A 5846-nucleotide genomic window follows, 5' to 3' on the forward strand; every position below is an offset into this window, starting at 1 on the left:
TATGCAAATCAACATTCAGTACATAAAACTCCATAAAAATAAATCTGTATGAAGTTGCATCTAACCACACATGATGAAATGAAGTCTCCAAGATTTGCCAAGAAAAATGCAACATTTCTACCTTGAATCCTACAACCCCAAAGGAGCTCGAAAGCGCAAAAATGACTCACTTACCACCATAATATCATTTGAAGCACAAATATTAGAAAATTATTCACCCAACCTCACCAAAAACACAAGTGATCTGCAGATTCTATTTTTACGCTCTGCAGAATGTACTTAGTTTTCCTTTGCAATAACAGTTGCGACTTTTGATTCACCAACCTTCCTCCATTTAAATACATCCAGCCTCATCAAAAACATAAGCCATTTTGCTACAGAATGTACATTCCTCTGCATAAACTGGATGCGGCTCTGCCACAGTTATGCAGAAAACTTATCGTTCTTTTGAAGGACAAAATTTTTTCAAGTTAAGAATTACTTTCCCAGCAGTTCACCACCTTTCTTGATGAATTACATCTACAAGAGACAAAATTTAACAATGTCAAAAATTGAATTTGGGGAGATTTAAGATAAAAACAAAATTAATGAAAATGAAAGTAAATCAACAAAAGCAAAATAAAAGGACTTGGGATGCCTCCCAAGAGAGCTAATTTATAGTCCTTAGCTGGACTCTTCATGAATTTTCTTGAAAAGAGGTGAGGATTGGAGAGCTTGTAACGCTTGCTCCTAGTATTGGGTCTCGGTTATGTAATGTTTCAATCTATGCCCATTGACCTTAAAATTCCCAGTTTTCACTCCAAATTTCTATTGCTCCATAATGGAAAACCTTAGAAACTCTATATGGACCAGTCCACCTTGACTTGAGTTTTCCAGGGAACAATTTCAATCTTGAGTTGAACAACAAAACTGAATCACCTTCTTTGAATTCCTTTTTCCTCAGATGCTTATCATGCCAAACTTTAGTTCTTTCTTTATAAATACGGGCACTTTCATAAGCATCCATCCTCAATTCCTCAAGCTCATTAAGTTGTAACAACCTTTTCTCACCGCTTGCTTAAGATCAAAATTCAAGGTTTGAATGGCCCAATATGCTCTATGTTCTAGCTCCACAGGTAAATGACAAGACTTACCATACACCAACCTAAAGGGAGTAGTTCCTATAGGGGTTTTGTAGGCAGTCCTATATGCCCATAAAGCATCATCTAGTTTGATAGACCAATCTTTCCTAGAATTGTTCCTTTGTTTTCTCCAAAATATGCTTGAGCTCTCTGTTAGAAATTTCAACTTGTCTGAAGTTTGAGGATGGTATGGAGTAGCTATCTTGTGCACTACACCATACTTCCTCATTAAGCTCTCAAATTGCTTATTACAAAAATGGGAACCCCCATCACTAATTATAGCCCTAGGAGCTCCAAATCTGCTCAAGACAAATTTCTTCAAAAATTTTACTACCACTCTAGCATCATTAGTTGGAGTTGCAATAGCTTCCACCCACTTTGACACATAGTCAACCCCAACTAAGATGTATCTATTACCATATGAAGGAGGGAATGGCCCCATAAAATCTATTCCCCAAACATCAAATAATTCCACTTCAAGAATATTATTTAGGGGCATTTGATCTCTTTTTGACAAATTTCCACTCCTTTGACATTTATCACAATCCAACACAAATTTCCTCACATCCTTAAAAGATTTGGCCAAAAGAAACCAGCTTGCAAAATTTTACTATTTGTCTTAGAGATGCCAAAATGTCCTCCATAATCAGAAGCATGGCAATGATGCAAAATACTCTGGATTTCCTCTTCAGGAATACATCTTCTAATTAGACCATCACAACACCTCCTAAAGAGTAAAGGGTCATCCCATCTATAAAACTTCACCTCATGCAAGAACTTTTCTCTTGTTGCCATGTCATACCTAGAGGTAAAACTCCACAAGATAGATAATTCACAAAGTCTGCATACCAAGGTAGTTTAGCAACAAGAGAGAAAAGTTGGTCATCCAAGAAAAACTCATCAATAGGGATTTCATCCAATTCTTCACCATCCAATTTCAACCTACTAAGATTATCAGCAACTACATTTTCAGCTCCCTTCTTATCTCTAATCTCCAAATCAAACTCTTGTAGCATCGAATCCACCTAATGAGCCTCGGTTTGGCCTCCTTTTACAGAGCAAATACACGATGGTGCATGATCTGAAAATATAACTACCTTTGAGTCAATAATGTAAGGTCTGAACTTTTCCAATGCAAAGACAATTGCCAAAAATTCCTTTTCAGTTGTTGCATAATTTGTTTGAGCCTCATCCAGTGTTCTACTAGCATAATAAATAGCATAAGCCTTTTTGTCCTTTCTTTGACCAAGAAACGACCCCAATTGCATAGTTGCTAGCATCACACATAATTTCAAAAGGTAGGCTCCAATCGGTGGTTGCATGATTGGTGCGATGATGAAGTTTGCTTCAACTGCAAAAGGCATCCAAACACTCTTGGTCAAATTCAAATGGTGTGTCATTACTTAACAAATTAGACAAAGGTTTAGCTATTTTAGAAAAATCCTTAATAAAGCGTCTGTAGAACCCGGCATGTCCTAGGAAACTTCGAATTCCTTTGACATTGGTAGGAGGAGCCATCTTCTCTATCACTTCAACTTTGGCTTTATCAACCTCTATTCCTCTATTAGACACCAAATGTCCAAGCACTATCCCTTCCTGAACCATGAAATGACACTTTTCCCAGTTTAACACAAGGTCAGTATCTGCACATCGCTGCAAAATTTTAGAAAGGTTAGCCAAGCATATATCAAATGAAGATCCATAAACGGAAAAATCGTCCATAAAAACCTCCATTATGTCTTCAATGAAATCTGAGAAGATTGCCATCATGCACCTCTGAAAAGTGGCTGGTGCATTACACAACCCAAATGGCATCCTTCTATAAGCAAAGGTTCCATATGGACAAGTAAAAGTGGTTTTCTCTTGATCATTTGGATGGATAGGGATTTGAAAAAAAACCTGAATATCCATCTAAATAGCAAAAGTAAGAATGCCTAGCTAGTCTTTCCAACATTTGATCAATGAAGGGAAGTGGAAAATGATCTTTTCTAGTGGCAACATTTAATTTTCTGTAATCTATGCACATTCGCCAACTAGTCACTGTTCTGGTGGGAATTAATTCATTATTTTCATTTTTTACCACTGTCATTCCACCTTTTTGGGACAACATGTCTTTGGCTCACCCAAGTATGCGAGATGGGATATATGATCCTGCATCAATCAACTTCAAAATTTCCTTTTTAACAACTTCTTTGATATTTGGTTTTAACCTCCTTTGATGTTCAATAGATGGTTTACAATTTTCTTCCAAACTGATTCTATGCATGCAAAAGTGTGGGCTTATTGCCTTAATGTCAGCTATGGTGTATCCCAAAACTTTCCTAAATTGTCTCTACACTCTTAACAACTTATCAACTTCTAAAGTACTCACGTTTGCATTTACAATTCTTTGGATAAGTGTTATTAGTGCCAAGAAATTCATACACAGTGAGAAGGAAGTTGCTTAAGTTCTACCTTAGGTGCATCTTCTTCCTTGAATGATGATTGCTTAAATTCTGCTTTTTCCTTTTGTATGAGTTGAGAAAGCTGGAGCGAGAAATGAATGGTGGACTTCCCTCTAAGTGTTGAGTATATGCAGCTTCATGAGGGTTGTCATAGTCTATGCCTCCTCCATGAACCAAACAATTTTCAAGTGGATCTTACGGATATTTCTTCTGAAGTGTTCTTCAACCAGCTTATCAATAATATCAACTCTCAAGCAAGTATCGACTTGAATGATGCTTCTTCATAGAGTTATTAATATTGAAAATTAATTGCTCTTCACCAACCCTAAGAGTAAGCTTTTCTCCTTTCACATCAATCAATGCTCTATTGTAGCTAGAAAGGGTCTCCCCAATATAATTGGAATATTGGAATCCTCCTCCATGTCCAAGATGACAAAGTCAACAGTATATAGAACTTTCCAACCTTCAGGGGCACATTCTCCAAAATCCCTTCAGGATACTTGATTGTTCTGTCAGCTAACTGAAGAGAAATGTGGGTTGGCTTTAGATCTCCCATGTTGAGCTTCTCATAGATAGAAAGGGGCATAAGGCTAACACTGGCCCCTAAATCACATAGAGCTTTTGTAGAACAAGACTCTCCAATGTGGCATGGAATTGAAAAACTCCCTGGATCCTTAAGCTGTGGAGGAAGTTTCCTTTGGAGGATAGCACTACATTCTTCTGTCAAAGCTACAGTTTCATCATCTTCAAGTTTTCTCTTGTTTGAGAGAATTTCTTTCAAGAATTTTGCATAAGAGGGCATTTGTGAAAGAGCATCAACAAAAGGCACATTTATGTAAAGTTTCTTCAAAACCTCTAAGAACTTCCCAAATTGCCTATCAAGCTTGGCTTTGTGAAATCTTTGTGGAAAGGGAAGTTGTGGCTTGTAGGGCTCAGGAGGTATATATTTCTCTTCTTTTTCTTCAAATTTCTCCTTACATTTTTCTGCACTTTCTTGTTTTTCACTCTCATCAGTTCCTTTTTCATTTTCTCTCTTCTCACTGTTTTCACTCTTCTCATCATTTATAACTTTACCACTTCTTAAAGTAATAGCTTGACAATGCTCTCTTGGATTTTCTGGTTGACTTGGAAGCTTTCCAAAAGATTTGGCACTTGAGGAAGATGCTTGTTGTGCAATCTGGTTTTCCAGCATTCTGTTGTGTGTTTGCATTTGTTCCAGCCTTGCTTTCACCTCTCTCATCTCCTCATCATGCTTATTTTGGTTGGCAAGAATCTGTTGCAATAAAGCTTCAGTGGTGGAATTTCGTTCTTCTTTGTTTTGGTGGAGGGTTCATATTTTTCTGTGAAAATTGGGCAATGGTTGCCTATTTTGCGATATGGTACTTGACTCTTTGTTGTGGTTGAAAATTCTGATTTTGAACTTGATTTTGCTGATTGCCCCATGAAAAGTTGGGATGATTCCTCCAATTTGGATTGTAAGTTTGAGAATAAGGATTCCCCATTTGCTTGTTTCCATAATTACCAACATATGCTGCTTGTTCTCCATAATCTACTCCACAGCTGGTAGTTTCCTCTGCATAAGCCACTTGTTGTGAATTTCCGGATGATATTGAACTAACCAACATACTCAAATCTTCCATTTTCTTAGCAAGGACATTTGTAAGTGCATCAAACTTTGCATTAATCATGTTGAATGGATCAAGATCATACATTCCAGCAGCTTGCCTTTTCTGAGTTGGAGCTGGTCCTCTTGGACTACTCCAAAGATGAGTATTCTTTGCAATTTTCTCTAATAACTCATAAGCTTCATCTTCATGCTTTATAATACATGCTCCTCTGTTTGAGCATCAATAATTCCTCTGATTGCGGGAGTGACATTTGTGTAGAAATTCGATTTATCATCCATTTTGGAATGGCATGATGTGGGCATAATCTCTCTAATTCCTTCCATCTCATCCATGATTCATAGAGAGTTTCATCTTCTCTTGGTTTGAAAATTTGTCATTTGATTCCTCGGCTCTTGAGTTTTCAGTGGAAAATATTGTGCAAGAAATGCATGGGTTAGTTGCTCCCAATTTGTAATGGAGTTGTGAGGTAAAGAATCAAGCCAATCCAATGCTCTATCTTTCAAAGAGAATGGGAATAGCTTCAATCTTGCTGCATCATCAGACACTCCAGGTTGTTTTTGCATGTCGCAAATCATAGCAAACTTCTTCAGGTGTGTGTGTGGATTTTCAGAAGGATGACCCCCAAATTGAGAATTCTGAATCATTTGAAGGAC

General features: G+C 37.3%; 1 non-coding gene across 1 annotated transcript; it reads left to right on the forward strand.

Moving 5' to 3' along the window:
• Positions 1-5477: 5477 nt before the first annotated feature.
• Positions 5478-5586, forward strand: LOC131171538 (small nucleolar RNA R71). Its single transcript, XR_009142198.1, has one exon. It is a non-coding gene; the product is annotated as a small nucleolar RNA R71 (small nucleolar RNA).
• Positions 5587-5846: the final 260 nt, after the last annotated feature.

The sequence above is a fragment of the Hevea brasiliensis genome, chromosome 12 (assembly GCF_030052815.1).
Source record: "Hevea brasiliensis isolate MT/VB/25A 57/8 chromosome 12, ASM3005281v1, whole genome shotgun sequence".
In the NCBI taxonomy this organism is placed as follows: Eukaryota; Viridiplantae; Streptophyta; class Magnoliopsida; order Malpighiales; family Euphorbiaceae; genus Hevea; species Hevea brasiliensis.